General features: G+C 43.5%; 1 long non-coding RNA gene across 2 annotated transcripts in view; it reads right to left on the reverse strand.

Annotated features, from left to right (window-relative positions):
- Window positions 1–15,242, reverse strand: part of LOC105475726 (uncharacterized) — a 190,303-nt gene that overhangs the window by 71,985 nt on the left and 103,076 nt on the right. The window contains exon 3 of one of the 2 annotated variants that reach the window (XR_983606.2): window positions 1,347–1,396. The exons of the other annotated variant lie outside the window; for it this stretch is intronic. This is a non-coding gene — a long non-coding RNA (uncharacterized lncRNA). Of the gene's footprint in view, window positions 1–1,346; window positions 1,397–15,242 lie in introns of those variants that run through there. 2 annotated transcript variants of the gene reach the window in all.

Consider the following 15,242-nt stretch of genomic DNA (forward strand, 5'->3'; position numbering starts at 1 on the left):
AAATGCCATTCTGGATGGACAAGAATACGAGCCAGGCAGGAGAGGAAGTCAAAGCAAGTCTCCCGGGTCCAAGAGGAAAAGGATGGAGCTGATGAAAGATGGGCTGATGGACGGGAACAGATAGTTGGACCCTGAATCCTGCCCCCTCATCCACCTCTGGTTGGGAATCCTGATACGGGGTGGAGCCAGGCTTCAGCTGGATTAGGGGAGGGCTGGAAGATGAGGGGTCTTGATACTCTGTTCTTCATTGGGAACTGCAGGAGGTGACTCCCGGTCCTGGGTGTCACCCTGCCAATACAGGGTAGGCACAGTGGGGTGGAAGCAGTAGCCCAGTGTAAGTCGGGTAGGGAAGAGTCCTGAGTGAGTGTCCCTCAACAACACTGGTTCCTATGGAGCAAAGGGGAGTACAGAGTCCAGGAGATAAGGTGCTAAGGGATGAGGCGACTCTACCAGACAGGTCAGTTAAAAGGCAAAGCTGAAATTCAGAAAGGTCTGCATTGCCAGGGAGAGCTAAGGTGGAGAGCCAGGTAAACAGGGGAGAGAAGATGCACCAGCTCCATGGACTGCAGCTAAGAAGATCCCCGTCATGAGATCTCCTACTCTGTGGTCGCCTCAGCACTATTGATGTTTGGACCAGATAATTCTTCATGGATGGAGGCTGCCTGCACATTGTAGAATATTTAGCAGCATCCCTGCCCCCTACCCACCAGATGCCAGTAGCACTCCTCTCCCCTCTTCAGTAGTGATCATCAAAAACACCTCTGGACACCAAGTGTCCCCTGAAGACAAACTCTGCAGGTTGAGAACAACTGCATCAGCCCTAGACACTGCTTGGAGAGGATGGCAAGGGAAGAGGCTGGAAAACTGAGCACCTATCCCAGAGACAGCTATTTCACACCGAGATCCCAAGGCCTGAAGAAAGTAAGATCCCATCAGTGGCAAGTTGAGGGACCTGACCCCTCCACCTCCACCCACCCATCCAAGCCAAGTGGGTGCCCAAGAGCAATAGAAAATAACAATTCTGGGAAGAGCAGGTCATCACTCCATTTTACAGATGAGGAAACTGAATTTCTAAGAGGTTAAGCAAACCACCCAAGGTCCCACACCCAGTTAGTGGCAGAGCCAGCATTCAACACCAGCGAGGCTCCCTCCAAAACCATGCTCATTCCTATAAGCCAGGCAACAGCTCCCTTTCACACAGAGTGCCAAGTTAGAACTTCATGTGTATTGCAGTGTCATCTCAAGAAGACGTGAGCTCCCGTTGGGAAGGAATGATATATGCCTCTATGCCAGCCTGTCATTTGTGCTCCATAGATATTTGCTGAATGAATGAATGGATGAAACTCTCTCCTTCACCTCTGGGCTAAGCAGGCTGTTTCCCAAGGCCTCGCTGCACCTGGAAAAACAAGAATGAAGATAAAGCAAAGGCTAACAATTGCAGGACCAATGTTCCTTCTCAGAGATCCCTGAGCGAGGCAAAAATAATGTACAGCTGGCTTCCAGTCAACAGCACTAATGCGTGCGTCAAGAGATAAGCTCAATGAGCTTGCAGAGCAGGGAGAGATGGGAGGGAGCAGTAGGAGCCAGGCAGGAGATGAGGGACCCTGAGCAGTGACTTGGGCTGAATTTGAAAAGACCAGAAAATTAGTGGGGAAGAACACTCCAGAGTTTAGTTGGCACAAGAAGTAAGAACAGCCAGGTGCAGTGGCTCACACTTGTAATCCCAGCACTTTGGGAGGCCAAGGCGGGCAGATCACCTGAGGTCCAGAGTTTGAGACCAACCTAGCCAACATGGTGAAACCATGTCTATACTAAAAATACAAAAATTAGCTGGGCATGGTGGCAGGTGCCTGTAATCCCAACACTTTGGGAGGCTGAGATGGGTGGACTGCTTGAGGTCAGGAGTTTGAGACCAGCTGGACCAACATGGTGAAACCCCATCTCTACAAAGAATAAAAAAATTAGCCTGGCGTCATGGTGTGCACCTACAATCCCAGCTACTCAGGAGGCTGAGGCACGAGAATCGCTTGAACCTGGGAGGCGGAGGTTGCAATGAGCCAAGAGTGCCACTGCACTCCAGCCTGAGCAACAGAGAAAAAAAAAAAAATGGAACTGGTACTGGGAAACAAGATGGCAAGATCAGGGCGGGTGAGGGGCATGGTGTGGGATGGAGGTGCCACTGATGAGGAACCTGAAGTTCAGGCAAGACATTCAAGTTATGCAGTAGATTCCTCAGTAACAACAGACATTAACATTGATTGAGGGTTTACCATATGCAGGCGCTGCTCTAAGTGCTTTGCAGGGATTACCTCATTCGTGGAAGGCTGATTTCCCAGCTGAGGAAACCTGGGGGAGCTCAGCATCCCTGAGGCCTTAAGGAAGGTACTCAGGCCACATGACTCCTGAATGATGGGACAGGGTGGGAACCCAGGCTACTGCATGCCCCAAGAACCCATGCTGTTCGCTGCCAGCCCCTATCCCTTCCTGGCATGTAATGTGATCAAAGTGATAAGCACAACACTAAAAAGGAGATGAAGGCACCAGGGTTCCTTCTTCATACCCTTAATCTGCATAATAGTTAACTCAGGGTAGGGCTTAGGCAGTGGCAGGTTGGGAGATTCAGGATATGTTGTAACAAAAGCTAGAGCTTAAAAGCTATTTGCTAAATGACTGTCTCTGTTGTGTGTAAGATGCAGTCACTTCACAGAGGGACTATATATTAACCCTCTTTGTTCCTTGGTTTGGTCATTGGTAATCTGTATCACATTAGCATATTCATCTTAGTTTTTTTTTGTTTTTTGTTTTTTGTTTTTTGAGATGGAGTCTGGCTTGGTCACCCAGGCTAGAGTGCAGTGGCACAATCTCAGCTCACTGCAGCCTCTGCCTCCCAGGTTCAGCAATTCTCCTATCTCAGCCTGCCAAGCAGCTGGGATTACAGGCGCCGGCCACCACACTCAGCTAATTTTTTTGTATTTTTAGTAGAGACAGGCTTTCACCATGTTGGCCAGGCTGGTCTCGAACTCCTGACCTCAGGTGATCCACCCGCCTCTGCCTCCCAAAGTGCTGGGATTACAGGAGTGAGCCACTGCCCCCGACCTCATCTTAGATTTAATACCACTAAGGAGATGGGGAACACAATTGTATTATTCCCTTCCTTGATAAAAGCTCAGCTCAGCACCACCCTCAGTGAGCACCTTGATGATGGAATCTGGTGGCCACTGACTGTAAAAACGTGTAGCCAGCAATAATTCTGGATCTTAGGAAATGTAATCCACATCCTGGTTGGTGAGGGCAACTGACTCGTGTGTGGGGTATTAGGAGGGGGCTTATTTGTATGTGTATTTCATTCATTCATTCAATAAGTACTCATTCACCAGGTACTATTCTTTTATATTTATTTTTTAATTTTTAAAAATTTTTTAGAGATGGAGTTTTGCCATGTTGCCCAGTCTGGTCTTGAACTCTTGGACTTAAGCAATCTACCTGCTTCAGCCTCCCGAAGTGCTGGGATTACAGGTGTGAGCCACCACACCTGGCTAGCCAGGCACTGTTCTAGGGGCTTGGGACACATCATGAATACGACAGACAAAGATCCCTTCCCTCATAGAGCTGGCATCTTCAGGGAGACAAGTAAGTAACTTATATAGGGTGTTGGAGGATAATTCCTGTCTTGGAAAAAATAGAAAACAAAGGCAAGTCCAAGAGAGATCAGGATGGGAGAGGGTAGGAGTAGAGCGGTTTGTAGTTTACATGGGATAACCAGAAAAGATGACACTTGAGCCAAGACTGAAGAAGGTGCGAGAGAAAGCCATATAGACATGGGGAGGAAGCCTGGAGCTCAAGGCACAGCAAGGACGTCAGTGTGGCTGGAATGGAGGAAGCTCAGGCTGAGGGCATGGTAGAGAACATGAGGTAAGAACATGAGAGGCTGGAGAGTCACATCATAAAGGGCTGTTGGAAGAGCTTGGGCCCTTTACTGTCAGTAAGACTGGGAGCCCCCGCCAGGTCAAAAGTATAGGGGTGGGACAGGCGCAGTGGTTCACACCTGTAATCCCAGCCCTTTGGGAGGCCAAGGCAGGTGGATCACCTGAGGTCAGGAGTTCAAGACCAGCCTGGCCAACATGGTGAAACCCCATCTCTACTAAAAATACAAAAATTAGCGAAGTGTGGTGGCAAGCACCTGTAGTCCCAGCTACTCAGGAGGCTGAGACAGGAGAATCGCTTAAACCCGGGAGGTAGGGGTTGCAGTGAGCCAAGACCGTGCCATTGCACTCTAGCCTGGGCAACATGAACAAAACTCTGTCTCAAAAAAAAAAAAAAAAAAAGTATAGGGATGACATGATCTTTCTTAGACAGAAGAGCCTGTAACAGGCTATACATAAGAATAGCCTGTAACAGGCAAGGGTAAGCTAGTGCAGTAATCCAAGAGAGAGAAGGTGGTGGCTAAAGCCAAGGTAGTCATATTTCCCCCCACTGTAGTGCCTGCCCAATGCCGTTCCAGAGCTGAGTAGTAACTGATGGGGTCAGAGTCAACCGAAGCAAATCCTCATGAAGAGACAGCAACAAGGGAGACCAATGCTGGAGAAAATGGGACACACCATCGTGTACTGTGCAAACGGCAACAAAATGAAGAATCAGACACACAGAACTACTGGTTACAAAAAAGAGTGTCCCGCCACCAGGACCATATTGCAGGCAGACAAAGCATTAACACCTGCGATATTGAAACCGCAGTCTCTTTGACCTGCTGCCCCCCAGTGTAAGTCATCAGCTTTGTCTTTATACTGTCCGGGAGTCTTTCCATAGGGATCAGCGTTATGGCCAGTCCTTCCCCAGATGATTCCTGTCCTCATGTGAAATGCCTTGCTTCCCCGTGAGATGTCTTTCTCTAGCCACTTATAAGTACTGAAGAAATCCACTCTGTTCTAACAGGTTGCTTTAACTATATTTCTAATGTATATTAATAGTTTCACGAAACCACATAGGAAGTATTTTGCATTTGTATTGTATTTTTTACCATAGAAGTCACCACAAGTGCTTCTTTGCATTTTCTTGTTTCCTGAAGCAATTTCCTCTGCTCTTGTTTTAGTTACAAAATGTTTTATTAATTTTAAAACTGGATTCTTTGGTGAAATTTTGGTGGTCTTGTGTTAAAATACTGATATGAAGGGCTTTGCCGGCTAAAGGAAACAAATATTTCTGAAGGTTTTAAAAGAAAGGTCCACTTGGTCCTTGTTTACACAGATCGCTTTTAACTACAAAGCTGAGACTGAAGAATGTGCATGGAAAACCACTTTGTATTTCCCACTGTTTTGTGCTCAGTGAAGTATCATTCTTGGATTATTCAGAATTCATTCAATCTAGCCACACCTCTAAAGTTGAAAACACCTATCGCCTCTTCCTCTGGGCTTTGAAGAAAAAGGAGGAATAATCCCAGATTTTCAGGCCCTTTAGCGTCTCTGTCCAGTTTTTCACCCAGATTCCTGCTCAGGTGAAATTGGCTGTTGGGTGAAAGTGCAGCTTGATAGTTCATCTTGGGAGCTCATCTCTTCCTCTGCCAACATGACTCTGGCACTGCCATCTTCATGTACTTCAATTTATCAGTGAAAGTTCCAGAGAGCATCCTATGACTCCCCCAGAACACCAGCAATGACCCCTATTTCCAGAGATGGAGTTTGGGGACTGGGGAGGTCTCATGTGATGGAAAAGTAGTTCTGTCATTTGACAAGTATTTTTTAAGCATCTGCTACCTGCCTGCACCCTGCCTTCAAAGATCCACCATGCAGCGGCTCCAAAATGCTGCAGCAGGTTAGCCTTCCCCCTGGAGAGGACATCAAAAGGCTCTCGCAGGACGTCTAGCTGTGGGACCACGTTGGACACATGGAGACATCCCCCTCGGTGCTGCCTGCATATCAGAAATACCCAGCATGGGCTAACCAGGGGACATCACTGGGAATGATGTGATGAGCAGGAAACTCATCCTCACACCCATGGTTCAGAACACAAGGCCTGGAGCCAGCCAGGTGGGAGTGAAACCACAGCCCCGCCAGGCACTGGCTATGGAACCTTGGACAGGTCACCCCACCTCCCTGAGCCTTGGCCTCCTCATCTGTAAGGTTGGGTCAGTCAAAGTGCCAACCTCACAAACTTATCAGGAAGGTTTGATGAATCCTCACACATAGTGTAGGGCCTGGAACAAAATGCATGGCCAGGCCATGCTCACTGTCATGTTAGTTATTGATTCCATTTCAGTACAGGGTAATGAGCAGCATCTGCGGGTGGTTGATCACTCAGGTATGAGCAGAACATGGAGCTAATGACTTTTTTTTTTTAATTTTTTTTATTTTTTGAGACAGAATCTCACTGTGTCACCCAGGCTAGAGTACAATGGCGCGATCTCAGCTCATTGCAACTTCTGCCTCCCACGTTCAAGCAATTCTCCTGCCTCAGCCTCCTGAGTAGCTGGGATTACAGGCACATGCCACCACACCCAGCTAATTTTTGTATTTTTAGTAGGGACGGAGTTTCATCATGTTGGTCAGGCTGATCTCAAACTCCTGACCTTGTAATCCACCTGCTTCGGCCTCCCAAAGTGCTGGGATTACAGCCACCATGCCTGGCCTAATGACATTTTAAGACAAAAATATGTGGCAATCCTCCACTGACCAGATTAGCCCTGCCCACCTCCAAGAGCACCAGCCTCAGTGACAGGGAAGATACAGATGTCTGAATTCAGAGCAGAGGCCACATAGGGAAGGGCTGGAACAATGTTTTGTTGTCACTGCTGCTGCTGCCGCCGCAGCTGTTTCATTTGAATTGAATGTGAATGCATGTGGAGAAGGACCTACCTATGTTCTCCAAGGACCTCCGAGGACCTACCTGTATTCTCTGATTGCCTTGTCCAGCAGCTGTCCTCCTGCCTTGCTCTGAAGCCTTTGCATGTCTGGCAACCCCTCGCCTCAGTAAACACCCAGATGTGCCCATTCAGTGGTGGCAAACCTCTCGGTGTCAGATTGTAATATAATCAGGATTCTTTAGTTCTACCGCTTTGGTAAAAAATGAGGACTTCCTTATCAGCCTTCTTCTTGGCCCTTAGCCAAGGCTTTGGGTTTCCAAAGCGTGGGTGACATTTGGGCTGTGGAGGTCACGCTCCAAAAAGGGCAGAGAAGGCTCTCTTACGCTTTCTGATGGGGCGTTCTCTTGGTGGTGTGCAGCGGACCTCAAATCCTGTGAGCGATTTTTCTCCAGACGTGGATAAGAGGCCATTCTTTTTGTTCATTCTCCTGTAGACTCCGGTTGATGTCTTGCCAATGTAGCAGGATGCTTCCCCACTCCAAATGGGCAGGAATCCAAGAAATGCAATTTTCTGTTTGTCCGGGCACAGATAGTTGAGGAAAAGCCCTGAAGCAAATGTACAGTTTATATTTCTCCAGCGCCTGTTGCAGATAGTCTCTTATTTCTTAGCAACAGGACAAAGCCTGAGGCAAAATTCGGTTCAACACAAGAACCACGCTTTTCCAAACCTATAGGGTCCTACTGTGCATCGGGTTCTCCATCCCCACTGTGCAGTGGTGTTTTCTCTTGTCGCATAAATTCCTCTCTACTGCTTGTGACATGAGTAACCCTGAGAAAGCAGAATGATTTTTAACATCATCTTATAGCAAACTTAATCTGGAGGGCAAATCTGCTGCTAACAGCCACACAACGGAAAGGCCACTTGATTACTTCCAAAGTCAAACTGAACAATCCTTTGCATTATCAGAGCCCTCTTCTGGGAGAGCCCACACGCAAAAGATCACATCTTGCTGTTCATAAAATAAGGCTTTGGTGAGTCAACGGGAGTCGAGGGCTTCGCTTGTGAATTCAGATTGTAGTTAGTGGTTGTTTTTTCTTTAAGCCACTAAGCTTGAATTAGATGAAGAGTGTGACTCATGAAATAGGTTTTATTTAAGGGATTTGGGGTCTTGATTTTAAATGGATGTTTATGGGTATGAGAATGCTGTGGGGGGAAAAAAAACATATAATCACGGGTAAATAATCAGATTAGAAATCCAGAATGCATTCCAGCTGTAGGATTCGTGTTGTTGTTGGCTGGCTTTGTTCTGGGGATGGGGGGAAGGGGTGCAGTCTATCCAAACTTGCCCCATGTAACTACACTTCCCACAGGATTTGTTTTTTTAACATCACAACAAATGCTTATACACTTAAAAGTGAGAGTTAAACAGTGTATCTTTATTTTGATTAGCCAACCAGTAGTTTAACCCTGTCTTTTTTCCACTCTGGTTTTCTAACCTCACCAGTGGCAAGAGTTGAAGAGAATCCCTTAGTTTTCACTGGGAACCTCATAACTTTTTTTTAACCTTTATTTTAGGTTCAGGGGTACATGTGAAGGTTTGTTATATAGGTAACTCATGTCATGGGGTTTGTTGTACAGATTATGTCATCACTCAGGTATTAAGCCCAGTACCGAATAGTTATTTTTTCTGCTCCTCTTCCTCCTCCCACCCTCCCCCGTCAAGGAGGCCCCAGTGTCTGTTGCCACCTTCTTTGTGTTCATAAGTTCTCATCATTTAGCTCCCACTTATAAGTGAAAACATGCGGTTTTTGGTTTTCTGTTCCTGCGTTAGTTTGCTAAGGATAATAACTTCCAGCTCCATCCGTGTTCGCACAAAAGACAAGATCTTATTCTTTTTTATGGTTGCATGGTATTCCACGGTGTATATGTACCACATTTTCTTTATCCAATCTGTCATTGATGGGCATTTAGGTTGATTCTGTGTCTTTGCTATCGTGAATAGTGCTGCAATGAACATTCATGAGTGTGTATCTTTATGGTAGAATGATTTCTATTCCTCTGGGTATATACCCAGTAATGGGATTGCTGGGACAAATGATAGCTCTGCTTTCAGCTGTTGGAGGAACTGCCATACTACTTTTCACAATGGTTAAACTAATTTACATTCCCATCAACAGTGTGTAAGTGTTCTCTTTTCTCCACAACCTCACCAGCATCTGTTATTTTTTGACTTTCTAATGATAGCCATTCTTACTGGTGTGAGATGGTATCTCATTGTGGTTTTGACTTGCATTTCTTTAATAATCAGTGATATTGAGCTTTTTTTTTCATATGCTTGTTGGTCACACGTATGTCTTCTTTTGAAAAGTATCTGTTCATATTCTTTGTCTACTTTTTAATGGGGTTGTTTTTCTCTTGTAAATTTCTTTAAGTTCCTTATAGATGCAGGATATTAGACCTCTCTCTGATGCATAGTTTGCAAATGTTTTCTTCTATTCTGTAGGTTGTTTACTCTGTTGATAGTTTCTTTTGGTGTGTGCAGAAGCTCTTTAGTTCAATTAGATCCCATTTGTCAATTTTTGCTTTTGTTGCAATTGCTTTTGGCATCTTTGTCATGAAACATTTGTCTGTTCTTATGTCCAGTATGGTATTATCTAGGTTTTCTTCCAGAGTTCTTTTAGTTTTGGGTTTTACACTTAAGTCTTTGATCCATCTTGAGTTGATGTTTGTATATAGTGTAAGGAAGGTGTCCAACTTCAATCTTCTGCATATGGCTAGCCAGTTATCCCAACACCATTTATTGAACAGGTACTCTTTTCCCCATTGTTTTTGTCAGCTTTGTCAAAGATCAGATGGTTGTAGGTGTGTAGCCTTATTTCTGGGCCCTCTATTCTGTTTCATTGGTCTATGTGTCTGTTTTTGTACCAGTGCCATGCTGTTTGAGTTATTGTAGCCCTGGAGTATAGTTTGAAGTCAGATACTGTGATATCTCCAGTTTTGTTCTTTTTGCTCAGAATTACCTTAGCTTTTTGGGCTCTCTTTTGGTTCCACATGACTTTTAAAATAGTTTTTTTCTAATTCTGTGAAGAATGTCACTGATAGTTTGATAGGAATAGCATTGAATCTATAAATTGCTTTGGGCAGTATGGCCATTTTAATGATATTGATTCTTCCTATCCATGAGCTTGGAATGTTTTTCTATTAGTTTGTGTCTTCACTGATTTCTTTAAGCAGTGTTTTGTAGTTTTCATTGTAGAGATCTTTCATCTCCTTGGTTAGCTGTATTACTAGGTATTTTATTCTTCATGTGGCAATTGTGAATGGGACTGCCTTCCTCATTTGGCTCTTGTCTTGGCTGTTGTTGGTGTATAGGAATGCAAGTGATTTTTGTACATTGATTTTGTATCCTGAAACTTTGCTAAAGTTGTTTATCAGCTTAAGACGCTTTTGGGACGAGACTGTGGAGTTTTTAGATGTAGAATCATGTCGTCTGCAAACAGGGATACATTGACTTCCTCGCTTCCTATTGGATGCCCTTTATTTCTCCCTCTTGCCTGATTACTCTGGCTAGGACTTCCAATACTATGTTGAATAGGAGTGGTGAGAGAGGGCGTCATTGTTTTGTGCTGGTTTTCAAGGGGAATGCTTGAGCTTTTACCCATTCATTATGCTGCTGGCTGTGGGTTTGTTATATATGGCTCTTATTCTTTTGATGTATGTTCCTTCAATACCTAGTTTTTTGAAAGTCTTTAACATGAGGTGGTGTTGAATTGTATCAAAAGCTTTTTTCTGCATCTATTGAGATAATCATGTGGTTTTTGTCTTTAGTTCTGTTTATGTGATGAATCACATTTATTGATTTGTGCATGTTAAGCCAACCTTGATATTTGGGATGATGTCTATCTGATCATGGTGAATTAGCTTTAGGATGTGATGCTGGATTCGGTTTCCAAGTATTTTGTTGAAGATTTTTGCATCGATGTTTATCAAGGATATTGGCCTGAAGTTTTCTGTTTTTGTTGGGTCTCTGCCAGGTTTTGGTATCAGGATGATGCTGGCCTCATAGAATGAGCTGGAGAGGGCCAGGCACGGTGGCTCACACCTATAATCCCAGCACTTTGGGAGGCTGAGGCAGGCGAATCACGAGGTCAAGGGATCGAGACCATCCTGGCCAACATGGTGAAACCCCGTCTCTACCAAAAATACAAAAATTAGCTGGGTGTGGTGGTGTGCACCTGTAGTCCCGCTTACTCGGGAGGCTGAGGCAGGAGAATCGCTTGAACCCGGGAGGCGGAGGTTGCAGTGAGTTGAGATAGCACCACTGCACTCCAGCCTGGTGACAGAACGAGACTCCATCTAAAAAGAAAAAAAAAAGAATGAGCTGAGCTGGGGAGGAGTCCCTCCTCATCAATTCTTTGGAAGAGTATCAGTAGGAATGGTACCATCTCTTCTCTGTACATTTCGTAGAATTTGACTGTGAAGCTATCTGGTCCTGGGCTTTTTTGATTGGTAGGCTATTTATTACTAATTAAACTAGACAGACCATTATTGATCTGTTCAGGGAATCAATTTCTTCCTGGTTCAGACTTGAAAAAGTGTATGTGTCCAGGAATTTATCCATTTTTTCTAGGTTTTCTAGTTTGTGTGCATAGAGAACCTCATAACTTTCATCCAGTTCAGGTACATTTGAGGGTTTCTTCTAACAAATGCATCAGTACTTTCCATTCCCCTTCCCTGCCACGAGTACACATAGGTTTGGTTGTTTTTAATTGATTAGTCTGATGTAGAAATGGAAAGATCTGTTAGGCATCAATTTGGAGTGTTGGGTTCAGATGAAGGCAAGAGGCAGGGACCATTGGTTCTTAGTATCTAAATGAACACTTCAGGATGGCCAGCCTCTGCAGACGTCTTGGATCGGACACCACTCACCACGAATGTTGCCTCTCTGATGGACCACCCGTTGACCCAGGAGAAACCAAAGCTGGAGAGGCCCAGAGTGATGGAAGGAGGTATTCTGGAAATGTCACCTCCCATTCCCTAATTTGGGATCTTGGCTCTGAATCCTTATTTGAATGCAGGTGAATTAGACCATCTCTCATGTTCTTTCCAACTCTAAAATTTCATCCAAGCTTGATTCGCTTTATGGGCCCATGAGGTCTCAGAGGTCATGCAGGAAAATTCATAACTGTGCCCCAGGAATTAAAGGTCAGGACCCTGGAAATGAAGTCTGGAGACTTAAGGGTACAATTGTCAGGAGAGCCCCAAAATGTGATTTTTCTTCCTCTCTAAAATTATGTATAGGGAAGATGATTATCTACTCCTTAGAGGTGTTATATTAATTGAGATAATGTGTAAAATGTATAGCACAGTACTAGGCACTGTGATCCACCCTCCCAATAGAAATTAATTTTTTATAATTCTGGAGGCTGGAAAGTCTAAGATCAAGGTGCTGGCAGATTCAGTGGGTGATGAGGGCTGTGCTCTGCAGATAATGCCTTATGACTGCATCCTCCAGAGGGGACCAACACTGTGTCCTCACATGGCAGAAAGTAGAAAAAGGGCAAAAGGCCTAGCTGGTTCCCTTTAGCTCTTTCACACAGGTGCCCATCCCATTCATGAGGGTGGACTCCACATGATTTAATTGCCTCCTAGACCCCCCACCTCTTTTTTTATTTAATTTAATTAATTTATTAATTTATTTTTTGGAGTGGAGTCTCACTCTGTTGCCCAGCCTGGAGTGCAGTGGCACAATCTCAGCTCACTGCAACCTCCGCCTTTCTGCATCTATTGAGATAATCATGTGTTTTTTGTCTTTAGTTCTGTTCATGTGATGAATCACACCACTACACTCCAGCCTGGCAAGAGAGCGAGACTCCATCTCAAATAATAATAATAATAATAATAATAATAATAATAATAATAATAAAATGGAAAAATAGATATCTCAGGAAAAATTTTAAACAATTTTAAATGAGAAACCTAGGATTCAACCTCCTGAGTAGCTGGGATTACAGGCATGCGCCATCACACCCAGCTAATGTTTTCTATCTTATTTTTTAGTAGAGACAGGGTTTCACCATGTTGACCAAGCTGGTCTCAAACTCCTGGCCTCAAGTGATTCACCCACCTCGGCCCCCGAAAGTGCTGAGATTACAGGCGTGAGCCACTATGCCTAGCCTCTCTACACATTTTAAAAACAAGCCTGAGATCTGTTTTCATGGTAACAACTAGTTTCCAGGATAGTAAACAGAAAAGCACAGTTTCTTCAGGTTCCTCTCAGCAGAGCACATGGCTTTCAGCATCCAACAGCTTTTGTTCCTTGTGCCATGGAAAACTTACTCTCTCAAGGAAGGCTTTTTTAGTTTTTACTTGCCTGTTCATTAAAAAAAAAAAAAAATCCAAACAATATCAAAATACATAGTCTTTCTCCACCTCATGTTTAATATGCATGGTTCCAGACTCACCTTTTCATATAAAAACATATAGGATATACATCTATACAGCTTTTTAAACTATAAAAATTAAATAATAATGTAGATTCTCTTTGGTGACTTATTTTTCAAATCTACCAACATATTGTGGATACCATAGATTTTTTAGGGAGAAAAAGAGAAAGCAGAAATAAAAACTGGGCTAGAAAGTGAAAACGGCTTCTTTAATCTGGATGCCAGGAAGAAAGTATGTACGAGGTTTGCTATGCTAATTGAAACCACATCCCAAGACTATTATATACTTTGTCCTAAGTATGGGATTGAGGAATGAACTACGTGGGTTGCCATTTCTTAAAGCACCCAGAACAAATAATAAATGTATGGAAATATGGCCTAAGAAAAGGTTTAAAATAAGTCTTAATCACATGCCATATGTGATTAAGCATATGGCATGAGCCTGAAATTGTACTTTCTTTTTTTAAACAGACAATATTGTTAGAAAATAGTGAATGCCAAAAGTACAGATTTACCTTTTCCTTTGAAAAAAATGATCAATTAGTTCTTTGTTTTAGAATTTTGTATTTTATTTTATTTTATTGACCTTGAGAAAGTTACTTTTTTTTCCAGAAGTTATTGGGGTAAAGGTGGTATTTGGTTACTTGAGTAAGTTCAGTAGTGGCGATCTGTGAGATTTTGCTGCACCCATCACCTGAGCAGTATATACTGCACCATATTTGTAGTATTTTATCCCTCGCCCCCCTCCCACATTCCCCTCAAGTCCCCAAAGTCCATTGTATCATTCTTATGCCTTTGTGTCCTCATAGCTTAGCTCCCACATATGAGTGAGAACATACGATGTTCGGTTTTCTATTCCTGAGTTACTTCACTTAGAATAATAGTCTCCAGTCTCAACCAGGTCACTGCAAATGCTGTTACTTCATTCCTTTTTATGGCTGCATAGTATTCCATTATATATATATATATATATCATGGTTTCTTTATCCACTCATTGACTGATGGGCATTTGGGTGGGTACCATGATTTTGCAATTGTGAATTGTGCTGCTATAAACATGCATGTGCAAGTGTCTTTTTCAAATAATGACTTCTTTTCGTCTGGGTAGATACCCAGTAGTGGGATTGCTGGATCAAATGGTAGTTCTACTCTTAGTTCTTTAAGGAATCGCCACACTGTTTTCCATAGTGGTTGTACTAGTTTACATTCCTACCAGCAGTGCAGAAGAGTTCTCTGTTCACCACATCCATGCCAACAGCTACTGTTTTTTGATTTATTGATTATGGCCATTCTTGCAGGAGTAAGGTGGTATTGCATTGTGATTTTGATTTGCATTTCCTTGATCGTTAGAGATGTTGAGCATTTTTTCTTATGATTATTGTTTATTTGTATAGCTTCTTTTGAGAATTATCTATTAATGTCCTTAGCCCACTTCTTGACAGGATTGTTTGTTTGAAAAAAACAATCGATTAGTTCTATGAAGTACCGAGTGTCTCTGTGCCAGGTACTGTGGTAGGAGATGGAAGATATCACTGAATAATAGCCAAAGGTCTATGCTGTTCCTGAAGGTCAGGTATTGGGACAGACAGTTGACTATAAGCATGTCAATAAAAAGAGTTAAACTCTGTAAAATATTTGAAGAGATTTATTCTGAGCCAAATATGAGTGACCATGGCCTATGAGGTCTCAGGTCCTGAGAACATGTGCCCAAAGTGGTCAGAATGCAGCTGGGTTTTATACATTTTAGGGAGACATGAGACTTCAACCAAACACATTTAAGAAATACATTGATTCGGTTCAGAAAGGTGGGGCAACTTGAAGGTAGGGGGGTGGCTTCCAGGTTATAAGTAGGTTAAAAATTTTCCCGGTTGACAATTCATCTAAAGTCCTGGGATCAATAGAAAGGAAATGTCTGGGTTAAGATAAAGGATTGTGGGATCAAAGTTCTTATTTTGCAGAGGAAGCCTTCAGTAGGCTTCAGAGAGGATAGATTGTAAAGG

This window comes from Macaca nemestrina, chromosome 4 (genome assembly GCF_043159975.1).
Source record: "Macaca nemestrina isolate mMacNem1 chromosome 4, mMacNem.hap1, whole genome shotgun sequence".
NCBI lineage: Eukaryota > Metazoa > Chordata > Mammalia > Primates > Cercopithecidae > Macaca > Macaca nemestrina.